General features: G+C 38.3%; 1 pseudogene; it reads left to right on the top strand.

Moving 5' to 3' along the window:
• Positions 1 to 1,220: 1,220 nt before the first annotated feature.
• LOC102116475 (eIF5-mimic protein 2 pseudogene) lies at positions 1,221 to 2,946 on the top strand (annotated as a pseudogene).
• The last annotated feature ends 19,050 nt before the right edge of the window (positions 2,947 to 21,996 follow it).

Below are 21,996 nucleotides of genomic sequence, written 5' to 3'. Positions count from 1 at the left end.
TGTACAATGAGAATAGCACTGAAAAACAAGAGGTTTAGAAAGATCACACATGCCAGCACTATGCTGGGACCAACTTGGTTTGTCCAATGGGGAAAACTCATGCTGAATAAATAATTGTCCAATAATTATTTAACTGTAAGTGAGTTATGTGCTATGGTAGAGAAGCTCTAGGTAGATGCTATGGGAGCCTCTTTTACATTTACCCAGGCTGGTCCGGGGCATGACACTGAGGAGAGCACCCCTGAGGTAGTGACATTTATACCATAATGTAAAGGATGAGTGGGAGCTGACCAGATTGCTGAAGGGAGGAGTACAATTCCAGGGATAAAGAACAGTGTGGAAAAGGTCTGAGTTAGGAAGGAACATGACATGTTTGAGGAACTGAAGGAAGGTCAGTGTGCTGGACCCTAGAGGGCAAGAGAGAGGGTGGCCTAAGGTTGACACTGTTCTGGAGAGAGACAGGGCCTTGGAGGCTATGCCAAGGACAACAAGATTATTCTAACAGCTATGTACAGCCAACGAAGGGCTGTAGTGGGCGAGTGAGTGAAGGGGTAGCATTTGCATTTAAGGAAGACCAGCCTGTCTGCTGGTAGGGTTGAGTCGAAGGGGACAGGACGAATAATAGGAAACACCCCTTCAATAATAATTAAGGACTTCTCAAAGGGAGAAAAGACAAATAGTGCAGTATTATTTCCACACATGGTGTGATCAAAGGGTTGGTCCATGGAACCAATTCAGTGACCTGTGCTTGTCTACACAAGGCCTTAGTGTAAAAAGTGAAAAGTCCCAGCACTGCTTAAGACAAAGTATCAGAAAGAAAGTTTTTCTTGACCTCAGGGCTGTGAATCTCTCTTGTGTTGGCATCAGTGAGACTCTGGCTTCCTGGGCCATTCCTTTTCTATCTTCACCATGGCAGCCATCATGGGAATCAGTGCAGCAGATGGTGGCACACAGATTGAAACAGGGAAACAGAAGCATTTTCACTTTGTTTTCTGGGCCTTCATCAACCAGCAAGTGAATGTTAAGCCCTAAAGCCTTAACTAGCTTAAAACTCTCCATCAGTTAGGAGCCTGAAAGATATCTGAATGTCTTGTTTATTCATAGAGAGTTTGTTTTGTAGTAAGAGATGGAGAAGAGCATCCATCAGGCTAGACAGTGTTGTGAAAATCCATCCTCGGTTCTGGTTGCAGAGGAGACACCATGGCAGTTGCTGCTACATTGGGGATTTCTGGCTCTTTCCTCTTTGCCTTAAATTCGGGTGTCTTTTATGAGTAATTAAAAGCAGCAAAAACCAACGCTATCAGGCCCAGCATTTTAAAACCAGAAAAAGAGATGAAAAAGAGAGGGTTGACCCTACTCAGTTTCAAGACTGTATTATTCAAGGCTTAACTGAAACTGGTACTAATTTGGAAGCAGTAGCTAAGTTTCTTGATGCTTTCCTGGAACAAAACTTGATTACCGTCGATGTGCAGAAACACTCATTGACATTCTGGTGGCTGATGGAATGCTGGCCCCAGGTGGTTCACTGGCAGATGACATGATGCATCCAGATGTCTGAGTGTTTGCAGCCCAAGAAGACCTACAGACCATGCAAGCATTTGCTCAGGTTTTTAACAAGTTAATCAGGCACTACAAATACCTGGAGAAAGGTTGTGAAGATGAAGTAAAAAAGCTGCTGCTGTTCTGAAAGGGTTTTTGAGTCAGAGAGGAACAAACTGGCTATGTTGACTGGTGTTCTTCTGGCTAATGACATCCATTCTTAATAGCCTTTATAATGAGAATTTGGTTAAAGAAGGGGTTTCAGCAGCTTTTGCTGTAAAGCTCTTTAAATCATGAATAAATGAAAAAGATATCAATGCAGTAGCTTCAAGTCTTCGGAAAGTCAGCATGGATAATAGCCTGATGGAACTTCTTCCCGCCAATAAGCAAAGCATTAAACACTTCACAAAGTATTTTACTGAGGCAGGCTTGAAAGAGCTTTCGGAATATGTTCGGAATTAGCAATCCATCAGAGCTTGTAAGGAGCTCCAGAAAGAACTTCAAGAACAGATGTCCCGTGGTGATCCATTTAAGGATATAATTTTATATGTCAAGGAGGAGATGAAAAAAAACCAACATCCCAGAACCAGTTGTCATCAAAACAGTCTGGTCAAATGTAATGAGGTCTGTGGAATGCAACAAAAAAGAGGAGCTTGTAGCACAGCAAACTGTCAAGCATTTGAAGCAATACAGCACTCTACTTGCCGCCTTTACTACTCAAGGTCAGTCTGAGCCGACTCTGTAACTGAAGATTCAGGAGTATTGCTATGACAACATTCATTTCATGAAAGCCTTCCAGAAAATAGTGGTGCTTTTTTATAAAGCTGTAATCTTGAGCGAAGAGCCCATTTTGAAGTGGTATAAAGGTACACATGTTGCAAAGGGGAAGAGTGTTTTCCTTGAGCAAATGAGAAAGTTTGGAGAGTGGTTCAAAAATCCTGAAGAAGGATCTGAATCTGAAGCTGAAGAACGTGACTGAAATTTGAAACTACACCCTCTGTAAAACAAACAGAAGCTGTAGATAAAATGTCATGTCTCATGTGTCCTGGTTCTTACATCTTCCTACCTCCCTGTATCAAGCATGACATAAGGGCTTTCATGGCAAATTTTATTTTAACTGTTTCTATGGTTGCTGGAAATGTTGGGTTTAGTTTCTAAAACCATGTTTTAAGTAGCTACAGGAGGTATAGATTTGAATCTAATGTTGCATTAGTCTTATCAGTTATCTTCTACCTCCTGTATTTTCTACTGTAATAATATAATTTAAGGCCTTCCACAATGAACAGTTCACTTTATTCCCTGAGTTTTCTATAAACAGTTTTCAAGATATGATTTGGTTAAAAAATGATTTATTATAAAACTTCTGTTTGCAAATTAAACTGTGAAAGTATCCAAAGTCTCAAAAGGCAATGATTTGTGTGATAATATGCCTTGCCCAGAGCCCTACTCATCAATGAAAAACCCATATGTAATAACTGAACTTATTTAACATGAATCTTGAGTATGTGGACCATTGCTTGCAGTTAACTTTTTTCTTTTTGCATTTTTAACTCCAGATGTCCTAAAGCTCAATTGTTTGCTCTCTGGGTTTTATCCTTAGAGAAGCCATGGAGAACAGACTTGAAATGTTTCAGAAATCAAAATGTGGCAGAGGTAGTGAGAAGAAGAAAGATGAGCTTTTTCCCCTTGAGAAACTTCTGCATTTAGTTTGTATCTTTCCAGGCAAAACAAATGGCTATTTTTTTATACAACCATTTTCAAATGAACCTTAGAAAAGTCTTTTCGTTTAAGGTATTTTATGCACAGAATACACTTAGATTGATAGGAAAGAATTCGTAAAGGAGTTTGAGTAAAGAAAATGACTGATATAGTAAACCCAGTAAAAACCGTTGAAAATGTAAAGGTCAGCATGTTCTAATTCGGAATCTAGATATAGCTTAGATTTCCTATTGGCTTAGAGCATTTGCTATGACAAATGAAGTGCAATGACAATTATATATTCCTACTTGGTCATACTGGACTGGCTTCATTCTCTTAACATATTCAGTAATGACTCAAGCCTCTGGCAATTAACATACCCTAGTTGCCATTTTTAATTGCCATGAGCCAAATATTTCTTGTATACAATTGATCCATTCATTTTAATGACTGCCTGTTCATTTTCATCTTCTCTTGCTGCTACCCATCTATGTATGTAGTCATCAAGGGGGAAAATGTAGCCACATATTTCATGGAAAGACTTTGTGTTAAAAGTGAACATTTTGAAAGTTTTTAACTGGTGAAAGAAACTAGCCTGGAATAATGCCACCAGAGACTGAGTGGAAATCGCCCCTTTTGAAGGTGCCATTCTTATGAGCCAAAAGTTTGTTGTTTAAAAGTTCATTTTGAGGGAATAACATGTAATATTGTTTGAAATTTGAAAGAAAGGTATAGTAGCCTTAAAAAGAACATTATAACTGAGTATTGTGAATGGGGTGAATTTGTTAAATGAATAACTTTGATAAAGTTTTCATGCACTGGCAAAATGTATTCACTAGATTTCTACATAGTGATCTGCTTTTACTTCATAATTTGCAGTTCTCAAAAGACTTTTAAAAAAATAAAGTCCATACTTACACTTAAAAAAAAAAGAAAGAAAATCCATCCTCCACCTCGTCCTCTCAGTGAGCAATGGCTACCCATTTCCTGAAGCTTGAAGTCCAGGTTTATGCTGGGATTCAAAGCTCTGCCCAATCAAATCTGCTCAGACATCTACTGTTATCTCCTTTGTTCCCCTTCATGCCTTTGAACTCCAGTAATCTGAGCCATTATTTGGTCTGTGTATAAGCAATGTATTTTCTTCTTTCCTTTGTGATTCATTCACTATGTATCTAGATACTAGGAATGAAGTAGTGAACAAAGCTAAGTTCCTGTTTTCATAGAGTTTACATTCTGGTGAGAGAGACAGACAATAAACATTATTCAATCATCTTTATTTTTGTGTATGTCTAATAGATCACCCTTGTGAACATTTTGTAACCATCTTTCTAAATACTTCTCTATGTATGCATTGCCTCCACACACACAAACATGCAGGCATGCATGCACACACACACACTTTTATATAAATAGAATAAAATTGTACACTTGCTTGTTTTCAACTCAAGAAATTATTTTAAAAATCTTTCCATGCTACTAAGTATTAATATAGATCAACCTTCTTAATGTATGCATAGTTTTCTCTTAAATGTGTAGGCTATAATTTACTTAACCGTCTCTGATAAACCTTCCTGTTATTTTCTTTCCTTCTCTATTTTTCAACCTGAAATTCTCTTTCATTCATCAACAGATATTCATATAACTTGAACCCTCATTTGCTTCAGTTATTTGCTCAAATATAAGAAAAACCCTTGCTAAAACCCTATGACATTGCTCTAGGCAATGATTTTTTAGATTTGATGCCAAATGCTCAGACAACAACAACAACAAAAGATAAATATGATTACATCAAATGAAAAGTCTTCTGCACAGCAAAGAAACAATTATCAGAGTGAAAAGACAACTTATGGAATGGTAGAAAATATTTGCAAGCCATATGTATTAGTACATTCTCACACTGCTATAAAGAAGTACTCAAGACTGGGTAATTTATAAAGGAAAGAGGTTTAATTGACTCACAGGTTTGCAGGGCTGGGGATGCCTCAGGAAACTTACGGTCATGACAGAAGGGGAAGCAAACATGTCCTTCACATAGTAGCAGGAAGGAGAAGTGCCAAGCAAAAGGGGAAAAGTTCTTTATAAAACCATCAGATCTCGTGAGAACTCACTATCATGAGAACAGCATGGGAGTAACTGCCCCTATGATTTAATTAACTCCCATCGAGTCCCTCCCACAACATGTGGGGATGATAGGAACTACAATTCAAGATGAGATTAGGGTGGGGACACAGTCAAAGCATATTACCATACATCTGGAAAAGGGTTAATATCCCAAATATATAAGGAACTCAAATAACTCAATAGCAATAAAACAACCCAATTTAAAAATGGTCAAAGGACCTGAATAGACATTTCTCAAAAGAAGATATACAAGTGGTCAACAGATACATTAAAAATGCTCAACATCCCTTGTCATTAAAGAAACGCAAATTAAAACCACAATGAGATACTATCTCATACATGTCAGAATGGCTATTAACAAAAAGATGAAATTTAACAAGTGTTGGCAAGAATGTGCAGAAAAAGAAACTCTTGTACCCTGTTGGTGGAAATGTAAATTACCACTGCTACTATGCAAAACAGTATGGAGGTTTCTCAAAAACTGCAAATAGAATTATCATATGATCCACCAATCCCACTTCTGGGTATATAGCCAAAGGATTTGAAATCAGATGTTAAAGAAATATCTGCATTTCCATGTTTATTGCAGCATTATTCACAATAGCCCAGTTATGGAATCAAATTAAGTATCCATCAATAGATGAATGGATTAAAAAATGTGTTATAAACACAGAAAGGAATATTACTCACCCTTGAAAAGGGGAAATTATGTCCTTTGTGATAACATGGATGAACCTGGAGTACATTGTGCTAAATGAAATGAGCCAGGCACAAAAAGGGAAATACTGCATTATCTCACTTACATGTGGAAGCTAAAAAATTGAATACGTAGAACTTGAGTTGGTTCTTAGAATGGTGCTTAGTTGAGTCTGGAGAGTGGGAGGAATGGGATATGTTGGTCAAAAAACACAAAGTTCAGTTAGACCCGAGGAGTAAGTGATAAGTATTTGAGGTAATTGATAGATATTTCAATGAGTTTGAGTCAGTAATTCCCATACATATATCATTTGGTACCCCATAAATACATACAATTATAACTTGTCACTATCCAATTTCAAAAACAGAGAAGCCTTCCGTAAGCAGCCTGTGTAATATAGTGCCTTCCTTGTCCCGTTGTCTTGTTTTAGTTTCTTTCAAAATATAGACCTGAAGGAACTGAGGGTTCAAGCCATTATGACTGTCTACTGATAAATGAAAGGACATTTCAGACTGAAAAATTTTGAAGGAAAATATGAAAGGTCACTGAGCTGATTGTGGAAGAGCTGAGACTAGATAGCCGGGCTTCTGACTTAGTCAAGGTTTTTTTCTGCCTTAAACACATAGTTTTCAAAAGGAAGAAATTTATCTCCTTAAATTAATGCTTTGCTGTCTTCCCCTTAGAATATAGATAGTACTCATCAATCTTGGATGTGCATATGGGTCACCTGGGGATTTTGTTAAATGCAGAGTCTCATTTGGAGGGTCTGGGGTGGGTGGGAGATGCTGTATTTCTAACAAGATTCCATGTGTTATGCAATGCTGCCAGTGTATGGATCACTTTTGGAGTCACAAGAATCCAGAAGGTCCTACATGGCTAAAATTTTAGGAAGATTCCTCAACTCCAGCTGCTTTGCCTCTCTTGGGCTCTACTTTCTTTCTTCCTTCCACATTGTTGCCTGGATTGCTTCATCTCTCTCATTTTCAAGTTTGCTCTTCCTATTTAAATGATTCCCTGTGCTTCTATCTCTGAATCAGGGTTTTGCTCCCATGTGCTTGCCACAAATATGGTCATTTACAATGATATCTTTATCACCCATCATTGGGTTTACATTAGAATTGCCTGGGGAGATTGTTAAAAAACAAAAACAAAAACAAACAAACAAACAAACAAAAAAACCAAAAACACTGATGCTAGGGTCACCAAACCAATTAAATAAAAGTTTCTAAAGAGAGAGTCCAGGCATAAATAATTTGAACATTCCGAGTGGTTCCCATATGCAGCCAGGATTAAGAACCTCTAAACTCTAGATAAATTGCAAATATTGCCAGTAGCTGAAGTCTCTCACCTGAGCTCCCTCCATGAACTTCTTTCAAGTTACATGCCAGTAGCACAGTAGGATTCCCCAGTTTTGATTGTGATTCATATTCTGAGAATGTCATTTACTAATATTTTAGGAAAGAAATAAAATTCAAGAATAGGAAAATCTGGGTGCTACATGGTTATAAAAGGCTTACCCCACAACACTGTGAGTGTACTAAATGGCATTGAATTATACACTTTAAGTTTGTGTTACAGGAATTTAACATCAATAAAAAAGGCAAAAGAAAGAAAAAGAAAGAATAGAAGGAAGGAAGGAAGGAAGGAAGGAAGGAAGGAAGGAAGGAAGGAAGGAAGGAAGGAAGGAAGGAAGGATGGAAGGAAGGATGGAAGGAAAGAAGGATGGAAGGAAGGAAAGAAGGAAGGAAGGAAGGGAGGGAGGAAGGAAGGGAGGAAGGAAGGAAGGAAGGAAGGAAGGAAGGAAGGAAGGAAGGAAGGAAGGAAGGAAGGAAGGAAGGAGAAAGCAAGCAAACTGACCAATACTTCATACTTTTCCTGGGAACAATTTCAAAATTCTCAATGCATGAAATGATGATTAGAATTAAGTCTGTGTAGATGATGTGTCTTAGGGCATCTGTCTGTGCCATGAGCAGAGGAGGACTGCTCCTACCAAAGGCCATTGTCAAAACAAGTGACCCTAGCAGTCATTTTGTATGATGAAAATCTGTTCTTTCTAGCTGCACGTGGTTGAACCAGGGATAGTCATATGACCCAAAAATAGGTCATTGACAGGCAAATGACTTGGGCCAATTATCTCTTGAGATTTTGAACTAATATACTCAGAAACCAAGGTGTGCTGGTATTGAGCATTCTACTTTTGAAATCATGTGGAGTCAGGGCTGAAGTTAAAAAATTTAAGCTATGTACAAGCCAAGTTTTAAGGGACCAGAAGTTATGAATAAGCAAAGAAAACAAGAGAACAAGAGAGAAGTCTACTTAACTAGCATGAAAGTAACCATGGGAGAAAGGCAGATCATAACTAGAAGCCGAGTCCTGGGTTCATACAGATAACACACCAAGATCAAACAAAATCTCCCATGTTGTGGACTAATCTTGGATTATCATTCCCAGAGAGCCATGGAGAGTGGGAGTGAAGAATGGACATCGTAAGATTGTTTGCAGTTATTTCAAAGACTTCAAAGAAAAATGTCTCACTCAGAGTGATCCATCTAAACTAACGTATGCCCAGGTCAGTTCTTTTCTTCTGACTCCTTCAGGATCATGTCCGAACTCCTCAGTGAAGTACATGTGGCCTCCCATGACCTGAAGTCCCCTGAATCAATTCTTCTACTGCATTTCCTCCTTCCTCAGCCTCCTATTTGTCATTCTCCAAATTGAATACTGGTAATTCCTCCGTGGAACGTCTCCCTTCCTTTTCGTTCCCTCGCTGGGCTCTTTCAGGAACTTTAATCCAAGCAGAATGGGATAAGCAACATTTATTCCATATTTGCTGAGTGTTTACTTATTCTTTAAGACATATCTCAGGAACTGCTTCCTAAAATTCATCACCAACATCACTTCCCCAACTCCAGTGAGGGACCCTTTCTCTAGGATACAATGATACAAACACCTAGATCATTCTCATTGCATTTATCACGCAGAGGTATTTAACTGCTTAGTATGTCTGGTTTCACCACTAGAATGTAAACCCAGCGATCAGGGGTTTTCCTCCCTAACTTTCCTTTGTAGTTATAACAGTGCTTGTCACAGAGCTCCATATATATCTGTGAAATGATTGAGGAAACATAGGCCAAAGTAATCACGATATTTAAATTGTGTAACAATACTAGAAGAATCTCTCTATGGTGCAATCTTACAAAAATAGAACTGACTTGTAATGTCTTTTCATGACTAGTATACCCTAAATCTCATAGAGAAAAGAGTCTCTAGTTTCATCTCTTAATTAAAAATTGAGATCACTACTGATGTCATCTTTTCACAGCACTTTGATACTTTCTCTTTCAACTATTCTGTAATGACCCTGAGAAGTAGAATCCTTCCTTGTAATGAAAGTAAAACCCAGCACAGCTCTGTAAGGTGATGTGACTTGCTGGCGGTTATACAGGTCAGGATAAGAATCTGAGATTAGAGCTTGGTTGTAACAAAAGATGCTCATCATCTAAGGATCAGTTTTATTGACTTCAAATGCTAAGCTGTATACTCAGGGAGAAAAATGCCTGAGTTCCACCTTACAGGGCAGAATCTGAGGAGAAAAGAGCCAGGGGCAAGTGGAGAGAGCTGATGTAACTCTGCCATGCCATCATTTTCTCCTGATTCTCTGTTACCCCTTTCCTACCCACCAGAATGGAATGAAAAGATGTTTCAATTAGGCAATGATGAGTTTCAATTCAAATGTATTCAAATTCATAAAAGTTTGTGGATACCCCAATCTAAAACCTTATGTTAAGTGTTGTGGGAAACAAAAAGATGAGTGGGGCATTCTTTGTCATCTAGGGCCTCAATATTTAATGAAGATGGTGGATGATTAGATGCACAAAAGAATATCATATGGCAAGCATTATTCCTATATGAATTTACTTATTCAATAAATACTTACTGAGAACCCACAATGTTCCAGGAATGTTCTAGGTACTGGGGATATGTTGGTGAAAAGGCAAAGTTTATTTTCTTGTGGTTTTCTTTTTATTGAAGAAGATGGACCAGCAATTAAATATATAAAACAATTTAAGGTATCTGTACCTGCCATAAAAACATGATTTCTATGTATGTCAAAAAAAATCACTAAGAAAATTACTTTAATACATATAGTAAAAGCATTTGACAGAAATTAATATCTATTCATGATCAAAATTCTCTGCACTCTAGGAATAAAAGGGACATTCCTTAACTCGGTAAAGGACATCTATGTCATGCTTAATGGTAAACATACAGATAATATCATAGTTAATGGTAAAAGAGTAATACTTTCCCCTCTAAGATTGGGAATGAGGTAAGGATGTCTTATCTCACCACTTTTAGTCAGTATTTTATTGGGCAATTTAGCCTGTGCACTAAGGCAAGAAAAAATATATGCAGCAGGTAGATTGGAAGAAAAGAAGTAAAACTGTTTATTCCCAGATGGCATGATCTTCTATGCAGAAAATCTCAAAGAATTTACCAGACAAAAAGACAAGAAAATTAATAAGTGAGGTTATCAAGGTAGTAGGATACAAGGCCAATATCCAAAAATCAAATGTATTTCTCTATACCGACAATGAACAATTACATAATGAAAAAACAAAAATATAAGTTAGCATAAAAATACATTAAATACCTATGGAAAAATTTAACAAAATGTGTGAAGGATTTGTATCCAGAAAACTATAAAATGATACTGAGAAAAATGAAAGAAAATCCAGTGAAGTGGAGGGACACACCATGATCATGGGTCAGAAGAGTTAATATTGTTAAGATGTAAATTCTCCTTTAAGTGATCTATGGATTCAATGCAATCTCAGTCTAAATATCTGCAGTATTTTTTTTTTGTAGAAATTAACAAGGAGGTTGTACAATTTATATAGACATGTAAATTTTCTAGAATATCCAAAATAAATTAAAAAATAGAATTTTAAAACTCATGTTAACTGATTTTATGACTTACAGTAAATTGACATTAATCAAGATAACGACCTGTCGGCATAAAAATGGACATGTAGAACAATGGTACAGAATACAGAATTCAAAAATAGATCCACACATACATGAATGATTTTGAACAAAGATGCCAAGGCAATTTTGACGAATAAAGAATAATCTTTTCGGCCAGGCGCAGTGGCTCACTCCTGTAATTCCAGCACTTTGGGAGGCTGAGGCGGGCGGATCACTTGAGGTCAGGAGTTCGAGACCAGCCTGCCCTAGCCAATATGGAAAAACCCCGTCTCTACTGAAAATACAAACATTAGCCAAGTGTGGTGGTGGGTGCCTGTAATCCCAGTTACAGCTACTCGGGAGGTTGAGGCAGGAGAATTGCTTGAACTCAGGAGGCAGAGGCTGCAGGGAACTGAGAGAGTGTCACTGCACTTCAGTCTGGGTGACAGAGTGAGACTACATCTCAGAAAAAAAAGTAATAATAATTTTTTCATCAAATGGTGCTGAAATAATTGGACTTCGATATGAAAAACAAAAAACCTTGACACTTGTCTCACAACACATAGAAAAATAAAGTGATTGAATTATTTAAATACTATAGACAAAATATAGATATTTATAAATAAAATAATGTCTAGAATATGGAAATATTTACAGCTCAATAATCAGCCAAAAGTTTTCTTCAAATATCCAAAAGATTTCAACAGATATTTCATGAAGAAGGGATAAGGCTGGATTAAAATAAGTATATTCTCTGACCATGATGAAATTAATAAAAAATCAGAAATCAATAACATAAGGAAATTTGAGAAATTCACAAATATGTAGAAATTAAACACATTCTTAAATAAAACAATGGGTCAAAAAAGAAATCACAGGGAAATTTAAAAATACTTTGAAATGAATAAAAATAAAAATTCAACATAGGAAAGAATTCCAGTTACACAGAGCGGGTTCTCTAAACACAACAGAATTGAATTAGAAATCAATAACAGAAAAATCTGTGGAAAATCCCAATATATTTGGAAATTAGATAACATACAGCCAAATAACCCATAGATCAAAGAAGAAATTCAAAGAGAAATTACAAAGCATTTTAAACTAAATAACAAGGTAAGCACATCTCAAAATTTGTGGGATGCCACTGAAGCAGTATATAGAGGAAGATGTATAGCCTAAAGTCCCTATACTTGACCAAAGAAAGGTCTAAATTATGATCTCAGTTTCTACCTATGAAACTACAGAAAAGGGCAAATTAAACTTAAAGTCAGTGGAATAAATGAAATAGTAAAGATCAAAACAGGAATTAAAAATAAAAAAAAGAGAAACTCAGTGAAACTACAATTCCTTGAGGAAATCCAAAAAGTTGAAAAGTTTCTAGTCATACCGATTAGGATAAAAAGACACGGCACACATCCTCAATAGGATTCCAGGTGCTTGCTGTTAGCTGTCATGCCATTCACCTAAAACCTAAAATGTAAGAAATAAAATAGGAAATCTGGTATCCAGGAGCCACGGACACCTTTGGAGAACTGGAAGCAAATACAGACTAACCTTGTCATAAGCAAAATAGATAAATCAGAACTAACCTCCAGAATTCACACTGTTTGTGATATTCTGTCCTCAAATCTTCAGCTTATGAAATATAAGGCTTGTAATCATATGACTGTTCCCCAAGACCTCTTCTGCTTATGATTATCAAATGATGTATGCTTGCTATTTCACAATAATATCTCACTACTATAACAGCCCACTTTTAAATCTACTGTTACCTTGCAGGCACAGAAAAGTAGAGAACAAACTGGAAAAGAAGGGAAAAAAGTAGCAGGATTTGGAAATGAGGTGAGGGGAAGCTGGATGCTGCTGCTGACTGTAAAACCATCACCATGGTCTTAGGTGACTCACATGGGCTCCTGCTCTTTTTGCAGTAATTAGTGCATGAAAGAAAATGAATCATCATCTTTAGGCATCACCCACCCTTGGATGATGTTGTGGAAGACGATGTTTGTGAAAATTGCACTAATTGCTCATGTCAAGATTAGGGGTATAGTTTAGGAATATTAGAAAAGACATGCAGCAATGAAATAGTAATGAGGTGGGTAGAGTGTTTGAGCAGCAAGATCCTGCTCTCTTTCAATACAAAAACAGGCTACCCACTTTGGACCCTAGTGACAAGGGAGCAACAGAAGAAACAGAGAAGTTACTGGCCAGGTAAGATTGAAAATGATACTGGTGGCTCAAGGATAGCCTTGTTTTTTTAGCTCAATAGCAACAACTCAGCCCTTCATAACTCAGGAGGAAAACAGATCCAAGCACAAGCCCCCTGATCTTGATGTGGCTTAGATTTCAGTTCAGGCAGAATTTGTAACTTCACTGGATGGTGTTAATGAAACACAGGGCACATTGACTCATTTCTGCTTGACATTTAATTTGCTTCATGATTCCTAGCATGTTCTGCTGTCTGCTGATACTGGTGATTTCAAGATGGATAGAGCATCCAAAAGGTGCTGTGTTGTTAAAAGAGGTGATAATACTGAGAGGAAAGCACTGGGAGGAAAAAGTGTAAGATCTATGTTCTGTGGAAAGTAATTTGTGTTTTTCAAAGAACTTAGAACTACCATTCAACCAAGCGATCCCATTACTGGGTATATACCCAAAGGAATATAAGTTGTTCTATCAAAAAGTCATATGCATGCATATGTTCCTCACAGCACTATTCACAATAGCAAAGACATCAAATCAACCTAGATACCCATCAGTGGTGAACTGGACAAAGCAAATTTGGTACATATACACCCTGAAATTCTATGCAGCCATAAAAAGGAATGAAATTATGGCCTTAGTAGCAACATGGATGTAGGTGGAGGCCATTATCCTAAGTGAATTAATGCAGGAACAGAAAACCAAGTGCTGCATGTTCTCACTCATAAGTGGGAGCTAAACCCCTTAAGTACAGATGGACACAAAGATGAGAAAACAGATACTAAGGATTACTAGAGGAGGGGGAGAGAGAGGGAGGGATAAGTGTTGAAAAACTACCTATTGGCATTCTATGAGGCCAATAATACCCTGATAGAAAAGCCACACAAACCACATCATAAAAATAAAACTACAAGCCAATATCCCTGATAATTATTGATACAAAAACCCTCAACAAAATACTAGCAAACTGAATTCAACAACATATTAAAAAGTTCATTCATCATGACCAAGAGGGATTTATTCCAGGGATGCAATGATGGTTCGACATATGCAAATCAATAGATGTGGTACACCACATCAAAAGAATGAAGGACAAAACTCATATGATTATTTCAATTGATACTGAAAAAGCATTTGATAAAATTTGACATCCTTTCATGGTAAAAACCCTCAAAAAAACTGGGTATAGAAGGAGTATACCTTAACATAATAAAAGCCACATATGACAGATCTACAGCTAGTATCATACTGAATGGGGAAGGACTGAAAGCCTTTCCTCTTATATCTGGAACACAACAAGGATGCCCACTTTCACCACTGTTATTCAACATAATAGTGAAAGTCCTCGGTAGAGCAATCAGACAAGAAAAAGATATAAAGTGTATCAAAATTGGAAAGGAAAACGCCAAATTATCCTTGTTTGCAGGTGAAATGATCTTATATTTGGAAAAACCTAAAGACTTCACCAAAAAACTATTAGATCTGATTAAACAAATTCAGTGAAGTTGCAGGATACAAGATTGACTTACAAAAATCAGTAGCATTTATAATAAATGAACACCAAAAATCTGAAAAACAAATCAATAAAGTAATCCCATTTACAATAGTTACAAAATAAAATAAAACACCTAGGAATTAACCAAAGAAGTAAAAGTTCTCTACAATGAAAATTATAAAACACTGAGGAAAGAAATTGAAGGGACACCAAAAAATGGAAAGTTATTCCATGTTCATGGATTGGAAGAATCAATATTATTAAAATGTTCATACTACCCAAAGCAATCTACAGATTCAATGTAGTCCCTATCAAAATACCAATGACATTCAACATAGACATAAATAAAACAATCCTAAAATTTATATAGAATCACAAAAGACTCAGAATAGCCAAACTATCCTGAGCAAAAGAATAAGCTGGAGAATTCATATTACCTGACTTTATACTACAGACAGAGCTATAATGACCAAAACCAAAGCATGGTACTGGCACAAAAACAGGCACATAGACCAATGGAACAGAACAGAGAACCCAGAAACAAATCCATACACCTATTGTGAACTCATTTTTAATAAAGCTGCCAAGAACATACACTGGGGAAAAGACAGTCTCTTCAACATATGATGCTGGAAAAACTGGATAACCATATGCAGAAGAACAAAACTAGACCCCATCTCTCACCATATAAAAACATCAAATCAAAGAGGAGTAACAACTTGAATCTAAGACCTCAAACTATGAGACCATTAAAAGAAAATATTGGGGAAATTTTCTAGGACTTTAGAGTAGGTAAAGATTTCTTGAGTAATACCCCACAAGCACAGGCAACATGGACAATGTCAAAAATGAACAAATGGGATCATATCAAGATAAAAAGCTTCTGCCCACCAATGGAAACAATCAACAAAGTGAAGAGACAACCCATAGAATGGGAGGTAGTGTTTTCAAGCTACTAATCTGACAAAGCATTAATAACCAGAATATATAAGCAGTTCAAACAACTCTATAGAAAAAAATCTAATAATCTGATTTAAAATGGGCAAAAGATTTGAATAGACATTTCTCAAAAGAAGACATACAAATGGCAAACAGGTATATGAAAACGTGCTCAACATTATTGATCATTAGAGAAATCTAAATCAAAACTACAAGGAGATATTATCTCACCCCAATTAAAAGGGCTTTTATCCAAAAAACAAGCAATAACAAATGCTGGCAAGGATCTGGAGAAAAGGGAGCCCTCATACACTGTTAGTGGGAATGTAAATTAGTACAACCACCAGGGAAAACAGTTTGGAGGCTCTTCAAAAAACTAAAAGTAGAGCTACTGTGTGATCTAGAAATCCCACTGCTAGGGGTATACTCACAAGAAAGGAAATCAGTATATTGACGAGATCTCTGCACTCCTCTGTTTATTGAAGCACTACTCACAACAGCCAAAATTTGGAAGCAACCTAAGTGTCCATCAACAGATGAATGGAAAAGAAAATATCGTACATATAAACAGTATTATTCAGCCACAAAAAAGAATGAGATCTTGTCATTTTCAACAACATGATTGGAACTGGAGATCATTGTGTTATGTGAAATAAGCCAGGAACAGAAATACAAACTTCGTATGTTCTCACCTATTTGTGGGAGCTAAGCATTAAAACAATTGAACTCATGGAGATAGAGAGTAGAAGAATTGATACCGGAGGCTGGGAAGGATTGTGGGGTGGGGAGAGGAAATGGGGATGCCTAATGGGTACAAAAACGTAAAGAAAGAACTAGTATTTCATAGCACAAAAGAGTGACTATAGTCAATAATTTAATTGTACATTTCAAAATAACAAAAAGAGTATATAATTGGATTGTTTGTAACACAAAGGATAAATGCTTAAGGGATGGATACTCCATTTACTCTGATGTAATTATTATGCATTGCACGCTTTTATCAAAATACATCATGTACTACATAAACATATATACCTATTATGTACCCACAAAAAGGAAAGAGAAAAACAAATATTCCCTGTTGGATACTATGCTCACTACTGGGTGACAGGATTATTCATACCCCAAACCTTAGCATCACACAATATGTACCCATGTAACAACCCAGGACATGTACTCCCTGAACCTAACATAAAATAACTTTTGAAAAATCTAGGTTCTGTGCAAATTCAACCTTTCAACACTAGTTATGATTCTTCTAATCCTAAGAGGTCATGCTTTCATTGTCTATTGTGATTTTGGCCTCCTTAAATTTAATATGCCTAGCAAAAACTCCAAGAAAGAAATATGAAGACTAAAGTAATTTCTGGTTAGCATCTATATAAAAAAGACACAGTATTTTCCTCAAAGTCTTCAGGAATTTAAGGTTTTTTGACTTGCCAACACATAAAAGAATAGGATGTGAGTGAGTGATTGTATGAAGATTTATTTGGCAATGACATGATAATGGTTTTAATAACCAATGGTATGTTTTCCCAATTTTGGACAATGATCCATTATGCAATTTTGTAAATTATGCAATTATGTAAATTTTCTAGGGAATAGAATAGAGGTGAGAAGAAGACATCCACCTAAGAAGTAAGTAACATGTTTATTCAGCATATGCTCCAAGATAAAAACTGGGCTAGACGCAGGGGATTTAAGAAGAGAAATGTGAACAATAATCTACAAAGAGAAATATGGGCTCCAGAGTCAGGCAGGCTTGCATTTGAATCCCTGCTCTGTTGTTCTGTGATGTTGTGAGGCTATTTTGATTACAATTGCTGCATAACACATTACCTCAAAACTTGTTGTGAAGCAACAACCTTTTCATTCTGCTCACGATTTTGTGGGTCAGAATTTCAGGAAGGACTGAGCTGGGCAGTCTCTCATGTGATAACAGCCAGATGTTGAGTTGGGCTTCAGTCATCTGAAATCTTGACTGACTGAGCCAGATGTGAGACCAAGCTGGCTCACTTACATGGAAGGCAGTTGATGCTGGCTGTTAGCTTGGAGCTCAGCCATGTTCAGGTGATGCTCCGGCATGGCAGTCTTTGGACTGTCAAAATTGTTACATGGGCCGGGCGCGGTGGCTCAAGCCTGTAATCCTAGCACTTTGGGAGGCCGAGACGGGCGGATCACAAGGTCAGCAGATCGAGACCATCCTGGTTAACACGGTGAAACCCTGTCTCTACTAAAAAATACAAAAAAACTAGCCGGGCGAGGTGGCAGGCGCCTGTAGTCCCAGCTACTCGGGAGGCTGAGGCAGGAGAATGGCGTAAACCCGGGAGGCGGAGCTTGCAGTGAGCTGAGATCTGGCCACTGCACTCCAGCCTGGGCGACAGAGCTAGACTCCGTCTCAAAAAAAAAAAAAAAAAAATTGTTACATGGTGGTCTTCTGCCAGAGGTAGAGTTCCAAGAGAACCAGGTAGATGCACAGAACTTTATAACAAAGCCTTGGCAGCCACATAGAGATATTTTTGGTCATATTCTATTGGTCAATGCAGTGACAACCCCATCCAGATTCAAGGATAAGGAATTAAACTCTACTCTTTGAGATGGACTTGTAGGGCCACATTGTAGAAGATGAGAGAAATGATTGCTGTCATCTTCAGAAAATATCTGCCACAGTGACCTTGAGAAAATAATCTCTTTAAAGCTCAGTTTTCCTATTGGTAAAATGAGAATAACAATATCTTATAAACTATTACTATGATAACAAAATGAAATAATGCTTATCAGAGGCTTAGCTTCATGTGGGGAAATCCAGCAAGTGCTTAACAAATATTTGTTATCAACACAGAGTCCCAGGCCTCGTGCTGCTTATTCTAGCTCCCATTTTATAGGCCTAGAGTACAAAACCATGCCACATTTCTTCGTAATTCTCAAGTTTTAAGTGCCTCTAACTCCCCTGTTGCATATCCTTGAGAAGATTCTTCTCTCCTCCTTGGGTCTGACCTACTGTGATGATATTGAAATCCTCATTAAGCCCTTGTCATTCACTTTCTTGACACCACTCCTTGGGTCCCATCTTTGCTAATGGAAACTGCTTACTGTTGATGGGCATCTCCACAAAGGCTTCTTAAGGCATCTTTCCTGTTCTAAACCCTGTCCTCCTCTCCTCCAGTTCCAAACCATCCTGCCTCCTTCTGGCCTTTCACTCTCTGAAAACAATTCATTCCCTCTCCTCCTGAAAGAATAGAGTCCCTTTCAAACATGAGTTTTCTCATGACCCTCTTCTCCATTCCTACACTTACATGCCTTCATTGTATTTTTCTTATCTTTTATCTCAAATGAAGACATATTTCTACTAGTTTCTAAGGTTAAATCCTTTAGTTGTGCTTTCAGTTCTCATTTATGTCATCTTCTACAGAACATTGTTACACTGATTATACCTTCTCCTGTACCTTCAACTGCTACTTCTAGATTAGAACTGTCTCTTGGATCTACCAAATACCTAAGTCTCTCCTAGTTTACAAATAAAAGCTAACCAACCACGCACATCCTTCCTTTAACTTTGTTTCTCTGACAAGCTACTGTTTTCTTTCCTTCACTCCAGATCCCACTGCCTACAAGTCCTCATCACTATTCATTTTTCATTCTGTAATCTGTCTCCTGCCTTGTCTTTCTGGAAACTATTCTCACAGAGGACTCCTGGAGCCCTCAGATTGTCTTAAGCAACTGAGTTTTGAGGTGGCTTGTTATACAATAATAGCTAAATAACACAGTGGTCAAGCCAGGATCTTGACGCTTGTGATGATTGCAAGGCCTACTGTCTTTCTGCTTCATCAGATAATAGAAAGTAAGGCTAATGCATTATTAGGGGGGCTTTGACTTTCAAGTGAAGGAGTCATAGAGAATATTTAGAAGATATTTTTTTTAAAACCATAAGGGTTCGTATCCGGGATTATTATAGGTAGAGGGGATAGGGGGCAGGATGTTAAAAGAGAATCAATCCTCTGGGGAGTTTTTCAAAATATACATGCCTATCTTCTCCTTTCTCCCAGCTGTTTCTTATTTGCTCCCTGGTAGTTGGGGTTGTTTGAAGTCTCTCTTAACATCCTTGTTGCCATCCAGTCCACCCAATCATTTTTTGCAGGAGAAAACTGAAGCCTGGAGTAGCCAAGTGATTTGCTTAATGTTTCAAACTTGCTAAATGCCAGGATTTTATACTCACTTTTTAATTTTGTGTGTGTGTGTGTGTGTACTTTTACTTGTTCTTGTAAACCATTAAAGGCCTGTTCATAGCAAGTTGAGCAATATTGAAGTCTATAAGAAAAGTTTTTTTCTTTTTTTTTCTTTTTTTGAGACAAGGTCTCACTCTGCCACCCAGGCTGGAGTGCAGTGGTGCAATCATGGCTCACTGTAGCCTCCACCTCTGGGACTCAGGCAATCTTCGCACTTGAGCCTCCTAAGTAGCTATGACCACAGGTGCATGCCACCATGCTAATTTTTTAAAAATTTTTTGTAGAGTTGAGTTTTCCCATTGTATTAGTTCATTTTCACACTACTATAAAGAACTTTCCAAGACTGGGTAATTTATAAAGGGAAAGAGGTTTAATTGACTTACAGTTCCACATGGCTGAGGAAGCCTCAGGAAACTTATAATCATGGCAGAAAGGGAAGCAGGCATGTCTTACATGGTGGCAGGTGAGAGAGAGAGAGGATGTGTCAGCACAGGAAAAAACTACCATTTATAAAACCATCGGATCTCATGAGAATTCACTTGCTAACACAAGAACAGCATGGGGAAACCATCCCAATAATTCAATCGCTTCCCACCAGGTCTCTCCCTAAACACCTGGGGATTACAATTCAGGATGAGGTTTGAGTGGGAACACAAAGCCTAACCTTATGAGCCATGTTGCCCTGGCTGGTCTCAAACTCTTGGGCGCAAGCAATCCTCTCACCTCAGTTTTCCAAACTGTTGGGATTACACGCGTGAGCCACCATGCCCAGTCAGGAAACATTATTTCTTACTTTCATTTTGTCCTTGATCTTACTGAAGTAATCAATATTAATGGTTTGATAATCCTCCCATACTTTTTTGTGCTGGTATTTCTTTCATCTTATAGTAAGTCAGGGATATATTTCCAGGTCAGTAAAGATGGTTTAATTCATTTTCCCATTTTTATTGAGATATAATTGACATAAAATGAAATTTACTCTTTTAAAGTTTGTAACTCAGCAGTTTTTCCTATATTCACGAGGTGTGTAACCATCTACCTTATCTAATTCCAGAACATGTTTATCATCCTAAATAGAAACCCTTTGTCTATTACCAGTCACTCCTGAATTGTCTTTCCCCCAGTTACTGGCAACTACCAACTTTTTTGTCTCTATAGATTACCTCATTCTAGGCATTTAATATAAATGGAATTATAAAATATATGGACTTTTGTGCCTGAATTTTTACTTAGCATGTTTTCAAGGTTCATCTATGTTATTGCATGTATCAGTACTTTGTTCCTTTTTATGGTCAAATACTATTTCATTGTATGGATATATTATATTTCAGTTATTCATTCATCACATGATGAACATTTGACCATTGTGAATAATGCTGCTATGAACATTTGATGGCAGTGGCGGGCCATCTGGTGCGGCCAAGGGAGATGGCAGACAGCCTGCTCCCACCTCCCGCAACTCGCCACCCGAGCGGCCACCACAATGGGCCAGGCTGTAGACTGGATGAAGGGGAGCTCCGGGCCACCTCCGAGCACTGGAGCCACAGGGGGAGCTCCTGGCCTCATCACCCCTGCTCCAGATGCCCGCCCAGTCCCAGTGAGGACCCAGAGCACCCCCCATCCCCTAGGCTGCAGGAGGGTACAGCCAGGTGCCGTGCTCCATGGAGCTGGTGGTAGCCAGGTACAAGCAGGAGCCCTGCCCCTTCCAAGTTGGTGGGGCGGGACCTCCCCAGGTACAACTGCAGCCACCCAAGTGGCAGCTGCAACCTGGGCACCCCATGCTCTTGGGACTTGGGCATGCACAGGAGCCATGCCCTCCTGGGCAGGGCTTCAGCCACCCAAGTTGTGGCTGTGGATCCAGGCCTCCTGCTTTAGAGAGCAGGCAAGAGCCCCGCTCCCCAGGCGAAGTGCAGTTGCAGCCAACCAAACTGGGGCTGCAGACCCAGGCATCCCTGCAGCTTGGGGGGCCTGGGAAGGCCTCCTGCCCTTGCAGGCTCGGAGGTGCCTGCTCCTGCTGCCTCATGTCTTTCCGCTCCCGTGCCTGCTACAATCTTGGAGCGGGATTGGGGCCGAGCCTGGGGGCTGTCACAGCCCGACCAAGTGGGCACATG

The sequence above is a fragment of the Macaca fascicularis genome, chromosome 2 (genome assembly GCF_037993035.2).
Source record: "Macaca fascicularis isolate 582-1 chromosome 2, T2T-MFA8v1.1".
Taxonomy (NCBI): Eukaryota; Metazoa; Chordata; class Mammalia; order Primates; family Cercopithecidae; genus Macaca; species Macaca fascicularis.
This window is presented reverse-complemented; position numbering and strand designations above follow the sequence as displayed.